This window comes from Myotis brandtii, unplaced genomic scaffold (assembly GCF_000412655.1).
Source record: "Myotis brandtii unplaced genomic scaffold, ASM41265v1 scaffold154, whole genome shotgun sequence".
Taxonomy (NCBI): domain Eukaryota; kingdom Metazoa; phylum Chordata; class Mammalia; order Chiroptera; family Vespertilionidae; genus Myotis; species Myotis brandtii.
This window is the reverse complement of record NW_005355584.1, coordinates 10961541-10979696: the sequence shown is the minus strand read 5'-3', so window position 1 is coordinate 10979696 and position 18156 is coordinate 10961541. Positions and strand designations below refer to the sequence as shown.

At 42.2% G+C, this 18156-nt stretch overlaps 1 long non-coding RNA gene across 2 annotated transcripts in view; it reads right to left on the bottom strand.

Moving 5' to 3' along the window:
• Window positions 1-2970: 2970 nt before the first annotated feature.
• LOC106725297 overlaps window positions 2971-18156 on the bottom strand; it is a 19008-nt gene continuing 3822 nt past the window's right edge. Inside the window, exons 4-6 of one of the 2 annotated variants that reach the window (XR_001361164.1) lie at window positions 15834-15890; window positions 5536-5619; window positions 2971-3035 (exon numbers count right to left, since the gene is read on the bottom strand). This is a non-coding gene — a long non-coding RNA (uncharacterized LOC106725297). The remainder of the gene's footprint in view (window positions 3036-5535; window positions 5620-15833; window positions 15891-18156) is intronic. The other variant, XR_001361163.1, reaches the window with a different exon arrangement.

Below are 18156 nucleotides of genomic sequence, written 5' to 3'. Positions count from 1 at the left end.
AAAAATATATTTTATTGATTTTTTACAGAGAGGAGGGGAGAGGGATAGAGAGCTAGAAACATCGATGAGAGAGAAACATCGATCAGCTGCCTCTTGCATGCCCCCTACTGGGGATGTGCCCGCAACCAAGGTACATGCCCCTGACCTGAATCGAACCTGGGACCCTCGAGTCCGCAGGCCGACGCTCTATCCGCTGAGCCAAACCGGTTAGGGCGACACTTATTTAAACCCATAATATAACAGCTGATTAACTTGTGGATTGCATTTCTCAAAAGCTAAAAGATAATAGTGGTTAGTATTTATTTAGGGTTGCTCTGTACAAGCACTGTTCTAACCTCTTAACATGTGTAATCTCAGATAATCATCCCACAAGCTTAAGAGGCGATACCATCATTCTTCCCATTTTACAGAAGAGAAAACAAAGGAACTGAGAGGCTAAGTCACTGACCTGAAGTCACACAGATGGTAGGTAGTAAGTTTTAGATTCAAACCCAGAACATCTCATTCTAAAGGCTAGACTTTTAACTATGATATAAGTAAAGTACTCCCCAACATCTGGTATCATTTGGGTCCAATTTGTGTTTTTAGACCTACTTTGCTCTTTGGCTGTGTGTCCAAAGGTAACTTTTTTGATGATTTCTGTTCCGTGGCATTTGCTTCCCTCCTAGAGCTGCTGGTGGCATTTTTATTCGTTGCTCCCCTTCTTAGCTTGACACCTAGAGACACATGTAGGCACAACAACAAAAACACCTTTTAAAAAATGAGTCCACCCACAGTTCCAGATCTTTCCCTTCATGAGTGTTTTGCTCCCATTACCAAGGCGTCTAAGAAATACTTCCCTGGTTTCGACCGTAGAGGGAAATTAAGCCGTAAGTACTCCTGGTTCTTTCGCGTTCAACCAGAGAGCTGTTCTTACCACGCCACCTCTGACCTGACGTTGTGAGTCCCCCTCCTGTGATAAACTTCTCTAACGGATGGAAGTAAGCAGGCTTACTCTGTTTGCGGGCATATTCTGCTGCTTTGGGTGCTGTTAACATGGCAAAAGGGTGCAAGGAGAGGCGGGAAGGTGGAGCTCGGGGAACCTGAAAGGAAAACAGTCCTCCTTTGAAACGCTGCACACACCGTGCTGCTCACACCTGCTGCCTATGGCACTTGGCCTGCCCAGCCCACAGTCCTTAGACGTTCCTACCGGTCCCCTGGCAGCCCAGGCTTCATTGTCAGGCACGTTCACACATTGTCTTCTACTGCCAGGCTGGGTCCCTCCTGCCTAGAATCACCCTGATACTCCTCAGAGTTCCCTTTACCTGGAGTGGCTACTTGCTTCCTCTCTGCCCAGGGGCTCTTTTCCTGAAGGCCCCTCCTCTTCCTTTGAGATGCAGCTCAAATATCACCTTTTCTGAGAAACGTGCCCAATGTCTCCACACCTTCACGCTCCTATACTGGCCTTCTGCCCCCTCCTCCACCCCAAGGCAGAATTACTGACTCTCATCTGTGCACTCAAAGCTCTTTTTGAACTCACATAGAACAAACCCAGTGTGTTGTGATTGTAATCCACTGTCTGCTGCACGGCGCTGGAAACTTATGCAAGGCTAGAACTATCCATTCATTCATTCATTCATTCATTCAACAAGTTTTCAGTGAGCACCTACCATGGTCCAGGCTCTGCTTTAAGGGCTGAGTGAGGAGAGACACTAAACTATTAGGCAACCTGGGTAATTATACATCATGATAAGTTTAATAAATATACTAAACAGATGATGTGCTAGGGAGTAACCGGACAGCCACCACTTCAGACAGAAGGGACAGAGACAGCAATGGAAGCCATTGAAATATTTTTAAGCAGTAGTATTACAAGGTCTGGCTCAGGTTTTTAAAAACATCAGTCTGGCCCAGCTGTGTGGCTTAGTGGTTGAGCGTTGACACATGAACCAGAGGTCACGGTTCGATTCCCTGTCAGCGCACATGCCCAGGTTGTGGGCTCAATCCCCAGTAGGGGTCGTGCAGGAGGCAGCTAATCAATGATTCTCTCTCATCATTGAGTTTCTATCTCTCTCTCCCCTTTTCCTCTCTGAAATCAATATATATATATATATTTTTTATTTTTTTTAAAGAGTGGGGCTGGAGAGCCCTGGATGGGTAGGTCAGTTGGTTAGAGCGTGGTCCCCATAGGCCAAGGTATTTGGTTTGGTTGGGGAGGGATGGTATTTGGTTGTGCTGGGATCCCATACTTGCCAGGACATTTAGCATACCTGCTCCCAAGACACTAAATGCCAGTTTTACCTCCCATTCATTGTGACAACCAAAATGAGCTCCTCTGTGGTTCCAAATGTCCCTTAGAGGGTGCCCCACAGTTCACTGAGAATCGCTGGCTGATGGTCAAATGGTCTTGCTGACAATAGTTAATCAACAGTTATCATTCCTTCTTTTAAGCTGTTAGTTTTTGATAAACAAGCCAAATACTTTCATGATATTTCTCTTTTGAGGAAAGAGTGAAGAAACATAATGGAGTTATCATACACTAACAAAATTACGTAAATCAGAATGGGCTGGAACATGAGGAATAAATTGTATTTTACTTTAACTCGTCTGAGGACTTAAACTTCTGAGTTATGCATCACTGCCTGGAGATACATATAAGTGCTATAGACAACCCTCGGAAGAACTGAGGAAAGAATGTTCACAAATCCAGGCTGCCTGACATCCATTATCCAGACCACCTGCCACCGGGAAGAGCAAGTTTCAGGCCAATCCAAAGGCTAGGAAAGCAGTACAGGGTCTTCTCAAGAATGTGCTTTTTCCTATAAAAACTCTTAAATTTTCTCCTTCCTTTGGAACATTCTGGATGTTACCTGGTAGTGTTGACAGATTTGCAAGTCTTGTGCCTCTTGAGTAAAAATCGCTGGCTGATGGTCAGATGGTCTTGCTGACAATAGTTAATCAACAGTTATCATTCCTTCTTTTAAGCTGTTATTTGTCATTTCATTTTAGTGGAGCCTCCAGATTTATTTATACTCTGTCAACACTTTCTACTTGTTCTAGTCAGAGAGAATAAATTTCCATTTATATAGTAGTTTGACATATTTAGATAAGGTAAAGCACTTTTTATAGTACTTAGCAAATCGTGAACACTCAACAAAGAGTTACAATATTCTTTATTGCTACCATTACCAGCTTTATTTGATTGTTAAATATTAGTTAAAAGCAGCAATATTTTACATCATTTTGAGCTTAAATTCCACCTGAAAGGAACTATTTTTATCTTTTCCAATTCCTACATTAGCACTCTAATCTCCCAAAGATTCCATTTCCTTGCCTATAGAGGTGGGGAATTGTATTGACACTATGGGGTTGTTATGAGGCTTAAATGGGACTGTGAAGTACTGGTGAGAGACAGCAACTAAGCAGATTTTTTTTTTGGGGGGGGGGGGTTGTTTGTTTGTTTTTGTTACTTGAACAGATTCAGGTGAGAGCAGGGGGAATCAGGGTGTGAAGGGGATAAAAAAACCTCAGATAGCTTCTGAAATCTGTGTAATCTAATTCCAAATATTAAATGCACATACTAATCACCTGGGAATATTGTTAAAATGCAGTTGTGAGTCAGCGAGTGAGGGTGGGGGAAGGGGCCCTGGGATTCTGCATCTAACAAGCTCCCAGGAAGAGACTTTACAATCTGACAGATCTGGATTTGCATCTGATTCAATCATTAATTTTATGTGATGTTGTCTTTGAGATTCAGGCTCCATATCTGTAAAATGGTGATAATAATACACACCTTATATAATCAGTATGGTAATTACACAATACAACATATATAAAACAATTGCCATACTGTAGACACTTAGTAAAAGTTTTGATTTCCTACCCAGAAGAAAACTTGTAGAGAGTTTTGAAAAGATTGATCAAACTAATAAAATTTCATTTTGGTGATACAGATTTATTTTTCTTAAAAGTGGTTGTGGCCTGCCCTAACTGGTTTGGCTCAATGGATACAGCATCAGCCTGCGAACTGAAGGGTCCCGGGTTCGATTTTGGTCAAGGGCACATGCCGGGGTTGCAGCTCAATCCCCAGTGGGGGGCATACAGGAGGCAGCCGATCAATGATTCTCTTTCATCATTGATGTTTCTCTCTCTCTCCCTCTCCCTTCCTCACTGAAATCAATAAAAATGTACTAACAAAAAAAAAAGTGGTTGTGGCCCTCGCCGGTTTGGTCAAAAGTGTGGGTGGCCTTGGGACCCCTGAAGTGTATGCAGTGTCTGAATTTAGGACAGTCACATGGAACACTGAGCCCATGACTTGTGGAGTATGACCCTACTCTGGGGGTAAACATCAGAAATGTATGGCAGTACCCCCAGTTGCAGGTGAAATACAATGGAAAGAGACCTAGAGCTGAACCTCGCCAACATATAATGTGAGGGAGAAATAAATCTTTGATGTCTTGAGCTACCAAGATCTTGTTTATTTTGGGAGCATCATGTAATCAAATCTGACTGGTACAAAAGTACTTAGATTCCATTCTAAAGGAATTATGTCTGATTAGCTAAATTACTAATACTTAGTCTGGTGGGGAACATGGTATACCACACAGGGATACAATGGTCTGTGGTCACTCCTGCTTTGGGCTGCTCAGCATATTTTGCCCATTCCTTTTTGTCAAGTCACTGGCCAGGCCAATCTCAGTAACTGCACATAGTGATGGAAAGAGATCCCAAGAGGCAGGCCAGGACCTCTCCCCGGGGTTCCCTAGCTTGGAGTGCAGCTGAAGCTCCCAGTGACCCCCTTTCCCATCCTGTGGAGAATGCCTGTCTGCAGAGAAGCTGAGCAGAGATGGCAGAGATGAAAGACAGACATCCATGAGGACAGACCTCATGGCATTGCACCCCAGTTTCAGGACTCTACAGCCCAGTTCCTGCAGCTCAACTTTTCATTCCAGAACTCAGCTTAGAATCCTTCCCAACTGCATGAGCTTGGAATTATTTTTCTTTAAGCTGATGTGAGTTGGATATATCTCATGATAACTGAAGAGCCCAGACTAATGCAAACTACAATTGAAACAATTTTGGCTATAAGAAAACTCTTTGGGTGAATTTTGTATTTTATTTTTGTTTTAATGGATTGGTATTGTTAAGTTGATACATTTTCAGAATTCTAGCTTAAAAGAACCCTGGGAACTACCAAATACAGAGATCACCAAAGGAAGAGAAGGACTCCAAAGTGAACAAAAAGACTTGAATTTCTAAAATTCTCTTGGATGGGCCAGGCCATGAGTAACTGTTGTCTAAGTATGCAAATAGTATTATCTCGAACAACTAAGCCCAAGTTATCTCATTATAAACAAAATTTTCCAGAATAGTAAGTCGTTTTTAAAAGGATTACAGCTTGGTAATTTGCATTTGACTTTAAGCTCCTTTTGAGGAATGATTTTATACAAATAGGGTTTATTTTCTCTCGCTGGCAGTTTTGAGACAAGAAACAAAATAAGCACAGTTGCCTATACTGCACATAGCATGTGACTATGTGTTTGGCATCAGACAGACCTTAGTTCGGGTCCAACTTTGTTGCTTAACACCCATCATGCCTTGGATAAGTTACTCAGCTCCTCTGGGCTTCAATTTCTTTATCTGTAAAATAAAAGTAACATTTATACTATTTATAATCTGTAGATTAAATGCTTAACATATATATTTAGCAGGGCATATGTTCTATGCTTAATAACTGATAGTTACTAGTATTATCATATTGAGTAATCCAGGCTGCTTCCAGGCTGTCTAAAATGTGTTGCTATATAAAATAAAATCCTCTGCCAAAACCACTTTGGGTGGAAAGTTACTCATGGGATTGGAAAGATGCCTACTTTGTCTAACATCTGTATAATCATTATCTTACTATTTGAATTAAAAATAGTGGGATACACTTTTGAAAAGCAAATAGCAACCATATTGAGGGGCAGAATGTATTTAAAGAGAAAACGGATCACTTTTAATTTGGTCTAAAAATATCGACCTCAAGCTGAAATAAGAACGGCTTATTATTACAGTCCTTTCCCCCTCAAAGAAACCTTAGCCCTTTAAATCTGCATGTAACTAATACAGTGTTATTAGCTCATGACAATGATTTCACTTGGCCAGATGGTTTCCATTTGGCTCAGGCAAGTATTCCCAGAGAAATGGCTCCTAGGAAAGCATGTCTCCATACTCCATAAAGTAGTTCTAAGAATTAAATGAGATAATGTGTGCAAACTATTACAGTGCCCGACACGTAGTGGGGACTCAATAAATGTCAAGTGCACGCTTGTGCACGTGCGCGGGCACACACACACACACACACACACCCCTAAAAAGGGGCCTGAGAAGGAAGTTCTAAAGCAGAAAGGGAGAGTCTGGGAGAGTGGTGTCAGTTGAGGACACAGTTAAAAGATGAAGGAAAAGTCAGGGGTGTTAAATGCTACAAAGAGGTCTTTGTGGGGTTGTGTGGGGTTTTTTGTTTGGTTTTTTTTGTTTGTTTTTAGCTAAATTCTACATTTTGACATCTCACATAGTTGGCCTTCTGACCTCCATTAATGTGATGTCATTAGAGATATTAGATCACCCTTTGAGACATGTAATTAGCAGGAAGAATGATCTCAGTGTTGTTCAGGAAAGGAAATCACAACATGAGAGTCTGGCTGTTCTGGCATCATTACATTCAATAAGAAAGAGGCGCCTGAAAAGCATCCACTGAATCTGGCAGCGGTAACTTTGGAGGAGGAGTTTCAGTAGGATGCGTGAGGTACTATCATTTGAGGAACTATGACATGTGAGAATGGCGATACAGAAATTACCTGTTCTGTTAGAGGGTTGGCTCGGACCAGAAGAGGACACCCAAAACAGTAAAGTGGAGAATAGGATCAAGTTTGCTTCTTTGTTTAAAGATGCAAAACACACATGAGTGTATGCTCAGGAGGAAAAGTTGGAAATATAGAAGAGAATGATAGTTGGTATATAAGGTAAGAGGTTGTAGGATCCAGATCACAAGTGGAGGGTGCACACCTTTTACTGTAAAATGAGAAGGAAATATGAATGAGCATAAATGTCATAAACTTTTAAGAATGGGAGTAGAGAGTTTACATTTCTCATGGTGTACTCTACTACATTTGCTCTGAACAGTTAGACCTGAGATTGAGGGGCAAGAAGTTCAAGGGAAGGAGTATAAGATTCATGCATAGAATTAGAAAACTAGGTGATTGGTTTGATATCAGCACATAATAAATTTTGGGTACGATAGCTTTAAACCCACAAATTTCTTCATAGAGTCCATGAATGACCCTACTTATAAAGGAACTGGAGCTCTTCTGAGCTTTTGAACTAGGTCTTTGGAGGGTAAAATTTTAGTCTGAAGCTTTGCTGGAAAAAAAACAAGTGGGTTTAAATTAACCTAGGGAGTGGGTATGTGTAGTCAAAAACTGGAGTCATGGATCTCATTCCTCAAGGGTTCAAGGATTAGCACAATGATGGAAAAACTCCCTCTCTCTTCTGCTCTATTATCATTTTACTAGAGGCCCGGTGCACGAATCCGTGCATGGGTGGGGTCCCTCTGGGTGGCCTGCAAGGATCGGACCAAAACCCGCAGTCCAACGCCGCCTGCAGCTTGCTTCTACCTGCTGCTCCCGCTCATCCCCGCCCCACTGTGCCTGCTGTGGGCTCGCCATGAGCCCTGCATCTGGCGCCCTCCCAAGGGGAGTGGCCTGCGGGAAATCAGCTCTCCAACATCCCCCAAGGGGTCCCAGATTGTGAGAGGGTGCAGGCCAGGCTGAGGGACCCCACCAGTGCCGGATTGGCTGGGGAGCAACCACGGGAGGGCTCCAGGGCTGTCCGGCCCATGTCACTCAGTCCCAATCGCCGGTCCCCAGTAGCAAGCTAACCTACTGATCAGAGCATCTGCCCCCTGGTGGTCAGTGCACGTCATAGCGAGTGGTTGAGCAGCCTTCGCATATCATTAGCATATTACGCTTTGGAAAGAGGCGCCTGAAAAGCATCCACTGAATCTGGCAGCGGTAACTTTGGAGGAGGAGTTTCAGTAGGATGCGTGAGGTACTATCATTTGAGGAACTATGACATGTGAGAATGGCGATACAGAAATTACCTGTTCTGTTAGAGGGTTGGCTCGGACCAGAAGAGGACACCCAAAACAGTAAAGTGGAGAATAGGATCAAGTTTGCTTCTTTGTTTAAAGATGCAAAACACACATGAGTGTATGCTCAGGAGGAAAAGTTGGAAATATAGAAGAGAATGATAGTTGGTATATAAGGTAAGAGGTTGTAGGATCCAGATCACAAGTGGAGGGTGCACACCTTTTACTGTAAAATGAGAAGGAAATATGAATGAGCATAAATGTCATAAACTTTTAAGAATGGGAGTAGAGAGTTTACATTTCTCATGGTGTACTCTACTACATTTGCTCTGAACAGTTAGACCTGAGATTGAGGGGCAAGAAGTTCAAGGGAAGGAGTATAAGATTCATGCATAGAATTAGAAAACTAGGTGATTGGTTTGATATCAGCACATAATAAATTTTGGGTACGATAGCTTTAAACCCACAAATTTCTTCATAGAGTCCATGAATGACCCTACTTATAAAGGAACTGGAGCTCTTCTGAGCTTTTGAACTAGGTCTTTGGAGGGTAAAATTTTAGTCTGAAGCTTTGCTGGAAAAAAAACAAGTGGGTTTAAATTAACCTAGGGAGTGGGTATGTGTAGTCAAAAACTGGAGTCATGGATCTCATTCCTCAAGGGTTCAAGGATTAGCACAATGATGGAAAAACTCCCTCTCTCTTCTGCTCTATTATCATTTTACTAGAGGCCCGGTGCACGAATCCGTGCATGGGTGGGGTCCCTCTGGGTGGCCTGCAAGGATCGGACCAAAACCCGCAGTCCAACGCCGCCTGCAGCTTGCTTCTACCTGCTGCTCCCGCTCATCCCCGCCCCACTGTGCCTGCTGTGGGCTCGCCAGCCATGATCCCTGCATCTGGCGCCCTCCCAAGGGGAGTGGCCTGTGGGAAATCAGCTCTCCAACATCCCCGAAGGGGTCCCAGATTGTGAGAGGGTGCAGGCCAGGCTGAGGGACCCCACCAGTGCCCGATTGGCTGGGGAGCAACCGCGGGAGGGCTCCAGGGCTGTCCGGCCCATGTCACTCAGTCCCAATCGCCGGTCCCCAGTAGCAAGCTAACCTACTGATCAGAGCATCTGCCCCCTGGTGGTCAGTGCACGTCATAGCGAGTGGTTGAGCAGCCTTAGCATATCATTAGCATATTACGCTTTGATTATTTGTTCGGTTGTTATGCTGTTTGTTCTATTTGCATATTACCTTTTTATTATATAGGATTATTGTATTTGTTTCCTGGCAGCCTTTGTTGCAGACGCCCTCTTTGCTCATGGGTAGGAAATTCATAATCCAAGGCCATTCCCAGAAGCTTGTGTTATGATAACCTTCTGAATTTTACCTGGATCTCCAATATTATTAGTCAGTCATTTAAAAATACTTTAGGGTCAAAAGCTGTTGTGGCTCATTGTAGAGTGAGCCTGACTTTATTTCAGTTCAAAGGTGCAATGACATAAACAGCACACAGAGAGTAATTTTACGGTTACACTGGAAAACGCAAGAGATAAGCCTGAATATGAAGATGGATTAATTTTCAAGGTCACTGTTTCAGTAAAGAAAAATCTAATTGAAGTAAACAGATTCCAAGTAAGTTTTGGCTAATATTGGCCTCTCTCCAACAGGCTGAGTGTGTCATAAATTATTCACATGTGTTGATGAGTTACTCTGGTTGCCATGATAAGAGGCTGGCTACTGCTCCATGTCCAGCTCATCCTCAATTTCTTCTAACAAAAGAGCACTCTTACCATGAATAGGTCCCCCTGTCCCTGGAGAGATTTTTTCGTATATAAATAAAAGCTGCCTGAGCCCCTGGGTCTTCAGTCTCGCTGAGCCAATTAACAGCACTATCCGTTTCTACCACAAGGTGGCGCACGCAAACCTCCAAAGATGTGGCGCAGCTATGCTGCAGAATGCCAGCCTTCACGGAGCCAGAAGCGGGTGTTAGAGTAGAAAGGATCATCTAAAATCGCCGTGCGTTTCACAAGTGAAAACCCTAAGACCCAAAGGAAATAAGCGACCCAGCCGAAACCACGCGCTGCTTTGGCTAGGGCAGGATCAAAGTCCGCGTCTCCACATTGCCAATCCCAAATTCATTCACCAGGAGGCAGTGGTTTTCAATCAAAAACAAACGGACAAACAGAAACACTCTCTTTTATCCCAATGAAATTGTATAAAGAATACATACTTCTTCCACACCCTTCCCCCGCCCCTCCCAACCCTTACTTGAGTAGATAAATGAAAATAGATTCTCTCTAATTGAAAGAATTGTCCCTGCCCAGCCAGGGTGGTTCAGTGGTTGAGCATCGACCTATGAACCAAGAGGTCTCCGGTTCAATTCCCAGTCAGGGCACATGCCCGGGTTGTGGGCTTGATCCAGTAAGGGGGGGGCGGGGGGAGGAGGAAATGCAGGAGGTGGCAGATCGATGTTTCTATCTCTCTATTGACAGATGAGAAATCTGAAGCATAAAGATCACAGAGCAGGGAAATGGAAGAGCTGGAATTTGAGCCTCAGCAGTCTGGCCCCAAAGCTTGTGTTCTTAATCCTCAAAGCTGTGGCCTCCCGGAGTGTGCTGGCAGCTTTGCTTAGAAAATTGCAACAAGCAGGCAGCCAGTCTCTCCATAGGCATCCCGTCTATCTAGTAATTTATCTGCAGCTCCACTCATCCTTGAATCCTCCCCTTTTCTATCCATAATTTTGATTCCGATTTCTTCAGTGCCCCAAGGACTTGCTCCACCAATTATTTTTCCTTACCCCTCTACAGAAACTGCTCCACTGAAGCTTCTAATGAAACCTTGTTTGACAAACCCAGTGGCTGCCCCGAGTCCTCTGCCTTCTAACCCTCTCCCAGGGCATTTTTCCCCTGTTGGCCATGCCCCTGGCCCTCAGCCTCCATCACCTTACAAAACACGATCCTCCTCTGGTCTCCTCCTTGCACAGCTGATGTTCGCACTCCGTTTTTTCAATGCAGAAGTTTGACCCCCACCTTAGACACGTAACTCAGAATCTCATTCTGGGGCCCAGACATTTTTGCTTTTTCAAAGTTCCTCAGGTGATCTGGCTGCACAGCCAAGGTAAGAACCACTACCCTTAATAAACCAGACATGGCAGGTAAATATGCATGATTCCACTCACGTGAGGCATTCAAATAGTCAAATTCATGGAGATGGGAAGTAGAACAGGGGTTACCAGGGCCATGCAGACTCCATGCCATCACTGTTTCCTTCACCTGAAGTGTCTTTTCCTGCCTTCCTGCCTTGCCTGATTTATCCCTACTCCTCCCTCGGGCTCAGCTCAGGGCTGGTGCTAGGCTAATTGGGCAATGCATTCTCTCTCTCTCTCCCTCAGCAATCTCATTTGTTCATAGCTGCAGCTCTTCCAAACATATTATTCATTCCCAAACCACCTTCAGCCCTGGCAGTGCTCCTGACTTCCGACTCAAATTCACATTTCCCACCAGCTCTTCTCCACAGACACCCTCTTTCCTCTGGCACCTCAAACCCAGTATGTCCAAAACTTGAGTTATCTATCATTTGCCTTCTTTCTACCTTGCTTTTTTCTCCTGTGTTTCTTTTTCAAAAATTAGCATCATCATGTATTGTGTATATCAAATACTTAGGATGGTGCTTATAGCTATTGTTATTATGTGGAGGTTAATAATATTAACAGTGATCGACTTATAACAGTAGAAATGTGTTAAAGACTTTTAGAAACATGGTAAAACTGGTAATGAAGTACATACCACTCCACAGCATCTCCATATTTAAAATAGCATTTAAAAAGTCAGTCTCTTAGAATATCAAGGTGATCTTAGCAAAGTAACTTGGGGCCAAATACATACTGTAATTGATTATTCCCAGAGCAATACTAGGTACAGTGAAGAAAACTTCCTTTGAAAAGTGGAGCTTTGCCAGAAAGTGTGAGGAAAAATAGAAATACTAAAATATGTATGTCAGATATATAGACTAAGAAGACACAGGTGGCCAAAGGTTAAACAACTTGATGTCTCTCTAATCAGGATGTGCTATAGATTATATGTCTTTCAAAATAAGTATTAAGATTAACTGACTAAACAAAATAAGTGTAATACTGTCCCAAAGATGAGCCAATCTGAATGAATAAACAAATCGTGGTATGTACATATAATGGATTATTCAAACTTAAAAAGGAATGAAATTCTGACACATGCCACAACGTGGAAGAACCTTGAAAACATTATGCTAAATGAAATAAGCCAGTCACAAAAGGACAAACGCTGTATGATTTTACTTCTATGAGGTACTTAACGTAGTCACGTTCATAGAGACAGAACATAAAATGATGGTTCTCAGGGACTGCGGGGGAGGAATAGGAGTTAGTTTTTTTGTCTTTTTTAAAATACATTTTATTGATTTTTCACAGAGAGGAAGGGAGAGGGATAGAGAGTCAGAAACATCGATGAGAGAGAAACACTGATCAGCCGCCTCCTGCACACCCCCCACTGGGGATGTGCCCACAACCAAGGTACATGCCCTTGACCGGAATCGAACCTAGGACCCTTCAGTCCACAGGCTGACGCTCTATCCACTGAGTCAAACCGGCTATGGCAGGAGTTAGTTTTAATGGACACAGAGTTTCAGTTCAGGAAGATAAAGAAGTTTCAGAGATGGATAATGGTGATGATTCCACAACAGTGTGAATGTGTTTATGCCACTGAACTGCACTCTTAAAGATGGTTAAGGTGGGTGGTAAATTTTATGTTATGTATGTTTTACCACAATTAAAAAAAAAATGAAAATAAGACCCATTAAGCTCATTAGTTAATAGACAACCATAAAGTTTCCTTAGGTATTCATAGGGTGGGGCAAAAGTAGCTTTAGAGTTGCAAAACACCGAGTTTATCCTTATATTATTATTTATTATATATTTCCCTACTAATAGGTATAATTTATAAACTTTCATATATATGTAATATACTTCTCAAGGTTGAAATATCAGTAAGGAGAACAGTTTGGGAAGCAACTTTCAAGTATATTGAAATTAAAATTGGAAAGAAATAATTGAAAATGAAAGTATAACTTGCATCTAAGAAATAGCTGCAGGAGGAGGAGGATGGTCCTTTTAAAGAGAGAACAACAGGGAAATAAGAGGTACTTTATTTTAATACAAAAGTCAATTAGAACAGAAATTCTAACATAAACCTGTCCCTACACCTCTGCCATTATACAAATGGAATATTTAATTTTGAGTGTCATGGAAAAATGAAGAACTATGAATATTAAAATTGCATTGTATTCTCTTTTTGATTGAATACCTTTTTACTGGAAAACATCACATCAAAAATATTTCCCAAAATAATAAAGTTAGCATGTCCAATATGTTCTTCCCCAGCCGCTCCTGAAGAGGCTTTAGAGAAGCAGTTAGTGTTCCCAAAACATCCATGTGCTTCTCCACCTCCTCCAGGCTCCCTGGGGTTTGGGGCTGGGGCCATGTGACTAGTCCTGGCCAGTAGCAGGCTGCCAGGTGCCACTTCCTAGCTGAAGCAGTTAAAAGCCTGTGAGCCTCGTCCTCTCTATATCCCTGTCCTGGTGACTGGCAGGTGAGAAGGTGATAGAGATCACAAGATACAGGAAGTCTAGATCCCCAAGAGGTTGCTTGGACACAGACCCTGCCAGCCTGCTCTGGACTTTCTGATAAATAACATTTTGTTTCTTAAGCCACTGAGATGTGAGGATTTATTTGTACCATCACACAGCCACACACTTTCACTGACATAGAGTGATGATAAAGTAGGAATTATTAGTAGCCTTCATTAAATTCTAAGAACGCTAGAGGGCACAACTGTGCTATGGAAAATCTTGGCCTATATTGTAAATGAAGCAAGGTGAGGAATTTTAGTAAATCCGTTAGCTACATTTCGCCATTTGAGATCATTAAATAAAAAAGAATTCACAATACTTTCATTTTGACACAACACCAATAAATTCCAAAAACACGTAAAGCATGTGTATACATTTACAAACATGAATATTTACATCATAAAACTAGTAGAGTGTTCTCAGTGTAAGAGAAGAGTTTGTTTTCCATCTGTATTTTTTTTTTCTTTCTTCAAATAGGCTTATCTACTGGCAGTGCCTGTTAGGCCACGCAATCCATACATATTCTAACCGGATCACTTGAGAAAGCTGAAGTTTTTAAGGTCTCATTATAAAAGGTGACCAGATGTTCCAAACATCAAGTTGTGACAGGAAGCTCCCCACCCATTGCAAATGTCATGCTGAGTTCTGAGCAGACTTCCTTTTCCTGTTTCCTTTTTCCCCTCTCTCCCATTTTTTTTCTTCAAATCTATTCAAAAGCTGCTGCCAAAACTGTCTTCCTCTATTGTTGTTCTGATGACATCATCCCCTTCCCTAGCTCACCCTTGTCTCATGATCAAAGTTTGCCTTCATTTCCTTGGACTGTGGCTGTGCCTTCCTCTATGTCATTTTCCCCTTATACCTGCTTCTTCTCACCAACTGCTACCCAGGATTGTTATTTTTGATGTCTCAGAGTTGAGGTATCTCATTTATCTGTACTTTGAACAAAGAGAGTATTCCTGTGTCTTTATCCCAGACTTTCCCAGGTCTCTTCCAAACCAGCGTCAGGTACATATTCATGCTCTGGAACTTATTACGCACCTTCTACAGGCATGGCATTGTCCTGGGTCCTCTAGGGCAGAGTATGAAAGAAGTGAAAGGCATGGTCCTTAAACTCAAAGTTACCAGGAAGCCATTCAAGTTGGGCCCTTGGGAGACCACCTGGAATTTATTCTTCTTTAGAGACTGAAGAAATAGGAGGAAATTATTCAATATCAAATAACTACACCATCAGAATGGCAGATTTGGGGTAATTCTAATTATTTTATCATCTTATCAAGATGATAACTTCAATAAAAAAAGATTTGAGTCTTAAATTGGTGTTAAGGATATAAATCCTGCACCAACTTACAAAAACTATTATTCCCACTACATATCACACTCCTTTAAAAATATTTTTGAGTGAGTTTAAGACAATATCATATCAGTATCATGTCAACAGAGAAATTTTATTATAGCACCTTAGAAAAAGGCAGCTGAGTCAAACCCAAGACTCTAACTTTAATATGAGAAAAGTTATCATCTAAAGTATATGATATTATTTAGTGAACCAAACTGGAGTATAAAATTAGTTACTGTGGTTATAACCTACTGTTATTGATGTGATATATACAGAGTCCATTTTGCATTCCTATTAATGTAAAATTTTGAGATTTTAAAATGCCTAATAATCACATGTATTGAAAGAACATCATTTCTTTTTTTATTATTAATTTCAGAGAGGAAGGGAGAGGGAGAGAGACAGAACATCAATATTGAGAGAGAGAATAATTGATCGGCCTCCTGCACACCCCCTACTGGGGATAGAGCCTGCAACCCAGGCATATGCCCTTGATTGAAATCAAACCTGGGACCCTTCAGTCTGCAGGCTGATGCTCTATCCACTGAGCCAAACTGGCTAGGGCAAGAAAATCACTTCTTAACTGAAGACCTGGATGATATTTTTTACATAAGAGTTTAGCGTTTAGTCTAATTAGATTTGGTGTATTAGAAAGCATACTAAGTTAACAGTTCCTAAGTCAGTCATTAATTTGGTGCTTGGTGCTTGGCGTACTAGTTTGAATCTCTCATTCCTCAGTTTCCTCACCTGTAAAGTGGGAATAGTGACATCTACTTACCCACTCTTTAAGATTGTAGTAAGAATCTAATGAAAGAAAGAAAAAAAAAGATTGTTGTAAGAATCAGATGTGATAGTATACTCAAATAATTTGACAAGTATAAAGTTTTTTTTTTAATATATTTTATTGATTTTTTACAGAGAGGAAGGGAGGAGAGGGATACAGAGTTAGAAACATCGATTCAGCTGCCTCTTGCATGCCCCCTACTGGGGATGTGCCCACAACCAAGGTACATGCCCTTGACCGGAATCGAACCTGGGACCCTTCAGTCCGCAGGCCGACGCTCTATCCGCTGAGCCAAACCAGTTAGGGCTATAAAGTATTTTTCAAAGTAAGGCAATATTGTCATTATATTTATGCCACTGAGATTAAAGATGTTGTGGTGCAAACAAATTATATACTTTATTGTCTGGATCAACTAAAAGTTCATGTCATCTTTAGTTGTTTATGGAAACTGTTTTAGACTTACAGGCTTAAATGGCAACATAATATTAAGTAAATTAAATGATCTGCCTCTGCTATTATAACTTCTCCAAATGCTTCATTTCAAATCAAGTTAATATTTGTGCATAAGAAAAATTATTTATTCTCAAAAATGTATATTTTTAGGATTACAGAATTCAAATTCCCTGTCATATTTTTCCTGACACAATAATATTAAGTATTCTTAACATTTTTATCATGTGCTTACTATGTAGCAGGCATTAAACTAGAAAATAAAAGCTAGAAATAGAAATAAAATGAAAGGTACCTGCCATAGAAGAGTATTATTATTTTACTTGAGTGTTTAAAATTAAAAACATAATTTGATATTTTAAATAACTATAGAGTCAAAGAAATAGTATTGGTATGCCACATTTATTAAATTGTATTAATATTTCTTATTAGATATAACCTAAACATAACCCAAAGTAAGAGGCAACAGGCATTCTTTGAGATAAAAAAAAAAAAAAGCTATTGGAGAAGCACTGATTCAGGCAGAAACCCACGGGTTCTGATTAGGAGTCAAAGGCAAGGGGTATCTGTAAGAAAGAGAAGAGTGGCCTATAGGGCTTGGCTCAGTGGGTAGAGTGTTCACCTGCAGACTAAAGTTCGATGCTGGTCAAAGGGGAGCTTGTTGTTTTTAATTTTTAGTACCATAGTCATTAGTTCTTAAGTTATAATGTCTACTTTCCTGTTATCCTTTCAAACAGTTCTTTTGGACACAGGGTTGCTTTCGGCCCAGACCAAAGTTCATTTTGCCCCATTTTAACATTCCAAAGGTTTGAGGCATGGCAGCTCTGGCTCCATTTTATTTTATTTTATTTTATTTTTTTTGCGTTTCCCCGTTTTAATGCGCATGTTACACACGGCGTGTATCCACTTACAACACGAGAGCCACACGGCCCCTCTCACATGCAGACAGCAGGTCACGAGTAGTTTGAGCTACACATACATCTTGCACAGATATTGGGAAAAAATCTGTGAATTTTTTACAGTTTTAACAAATATACATAAATATAAGGACATAAATTACAGGACGATATCGACAGCATTGAGAACGTCGGTAACTCAGAGGCGCGGATGCCCGAAGGGCCTGGGACGACGGGAAAGCCCCATCCGACATCCGTCCCTCCTGTCTCTCCAAGTAAGTACGTGCATCACAGGAGATGCTAGCGACTCTCTAACGACTCAGTGAGAAACGCGTGCCCGTGAGCCTCTACCCTCCTGTCTGACACGCTGACGCTCCCCTAGGCCCACGGCTGCCGCACCCACCCGCGCCCGGGTCCCATGATCGCCCGGTCACATGATCGCCCGCATCTTCCTGAGAACGAGGCTCCCAGGAGCCCGGCACAGGCCGTCCGGGGACAGCCCCGCCCACGGCACGTGTGCGCTCGCTCTGAGCCGCCCTCTCGGATGGGATACAGGAGAAGAAAAACTCAACGTAAGCAAAGTCATGGAAGCTGTTTTAAAATTAAAGTGTAGCCCTTTGTACATGTGTAAGTTCTAATAGAGTTTGGATGTCAGTTATAAATAAAATGAGGAAAAGGGCCGCTCCCGCCCCAGCTCAGGCGACCGGCCCTCGGGCGGGAAGCAGACAACACTGATTAACCCGCAACGTGCTCCTGGCTGAGCTCCCGGGGGCTCCGCAAACCTCTAGCAGGTCCCACACCCCCGCAAGCCGAGACGTTAATACTAGTGAGTGAGAAACACAGGTGGGCACGCTTACTGCGGCTCCGACGCTCTGACACCAGGAAACACGAGGTCCCGTCAGACCAACACCAGGGCCCCGCGCGGCCTGCGCGGCCACCT